At 36.6% G+C, this 1,597-nt stretch overlaps 1 pseudogene; it reads right to left on the bottom strand.

Moving 5' to 3' along the window:
• Positions 1 to 968: 968 nt before the first annotated feature.
• The window catches only part of LOC137646519 (cytochrome c oxidase subunit 3-like), a 737-nt pseudogene continuing 108 nt past the window's right edge, over positions 969 to 1,597 (bottom strand).

Raw genomic sequence — 1,597 nt, 5'->3', positions numbered from 1 at the left:
TCACAGACAAATTCATGAGAAACTTCATGGAAATAATTTCGTGACAAGAAAACTCTTGAATAGTTTTTTTTTTTTTTTTTCAAAAACTGATGATTACAAATGATACACTGATTCAGGACAGTGAATAGAAATTACATAAACTAGTTAGGCGACAATTTAGGGCTTTCAGGAATCTCATAAGACCAGGAAGCAGGTGAAAGAATATAGTTTAATATAATCATCTGTGAATAACTGAATGGTAGACACAAAGGGGAAGATCGGTTATAGAATAAGTGAAACAATTTAGTTACCAAGGAATGGGATGATTTGGAAGGAACTGGGTTGTTGGGATGGCAAGAATAGACTTGACGTATGGTCTATCAAGTAAATAATAACAAGACAACTGTACATGGGCAGGGTTTTATAAAGATTACTTTTAACGTTTAATGGAGTATATAAATTTACTTATATATGGAAACTTACTTTTAAGTTGAATGTAATTGCATATATAACATATTTCGGCTCAAAAGATTGAAAATGTACCCAACAGACAGCTCCACATGTAAAAGTATTGAAAGGTTAAAATTTCCGAAGGCAAACGGTTGATAATGGATCTTTAATTCTTAGCATTGATTGGCTCATTATTGCACATTGATTAGAAAATGTATTAATTTGCCTTTTTATTCAGAGATCAACATAGTCATTATTCGTCTTATCAATTTGCAACCAATGATTTAGGGTCAAATCCACATTCGAATGGAGACCTTTTTTCTCGGTCGATAATAGTTTTTTTTTGTTTTTTTTATAAAAGTGAGGAGATAAATATCACAATTGTTCTTAACGCAATGGCAAATAGGACTATGTTCAAGATAATTAGAATTACTTATCCTGGAGATACCACTCTTATTGATTGGAAGTCAATTGTACAATTATACTAGATAAGTATAGTGCTATCCCCCTCATCAATAAATTGAAATATAGAGGAAGAGTCAAAAGTGTCAGTATCAGGCGGCAGCTTCAAATCCAAAGTGGTGATTGGCGGAAAAGTGGCACATGTATAGTCGATATAGGGTTACTATGAGGAAGCCAGATCCAATAATAACGTGAAGGCCGTGGAATCCAGTAGCTACGAAAAAGGTAGACCCATAGATTGAATCTGCAATGGTGAAAGGGGCTTCATAATATTCTAGGGTTTGAAGGGCTGTAAAGTAAAGTCCTAGGGAAACTGTTAGGGCCAGTCTTTGGTTTGCTAGGGAAAAGTTGGATCTAATTAGTGCGTGGTGAGTTCATGTTACAGTTGCCCCTGTGGCTAAGAGGATGGCCGTATTTAGAAGTGGAATTTGGAACGGATTGAAAGACTGAATCCCGGCTGGGGGCCAGCAAGTTCCTAATTAAATGGTAGGGGATAGGCTTCTATGGAAGAAAGCTCAGAAGAAGCTGAACAAAATAAGACTTCTGATGTAATGAATAGCATTATTCCCCACCGAAGTCCGTTCACTACTTTAGCAGTGTGCTTTCCTTGGTAGGTCGCTTCTCGTGTGATGTCTCGTCATCATTGAACCATAGTCAATAGGGTGGTAAGTAAGCCTAGGACCAAAACGTCCGGGTTGAATTGATG

Source organism: Palaemon carinicauda, chromosome 9 (genome assembly GCF_036898095.1).
Source record: "Palaemon carinicauda isolate YSFRI2023 chromosome 9, ASM3689809v2, whole genome shotgun sequence".
NCBI classification, from domain to species: Eukaryota; Metazoa; Arthropoda; class Malacostraca; order Decapoda; family Palaemonidae; genus Palaemon; species Palaemon carinicauda.
This window is presented reverse-complemented; position numbering and strand designations above follow the sequence as displayed.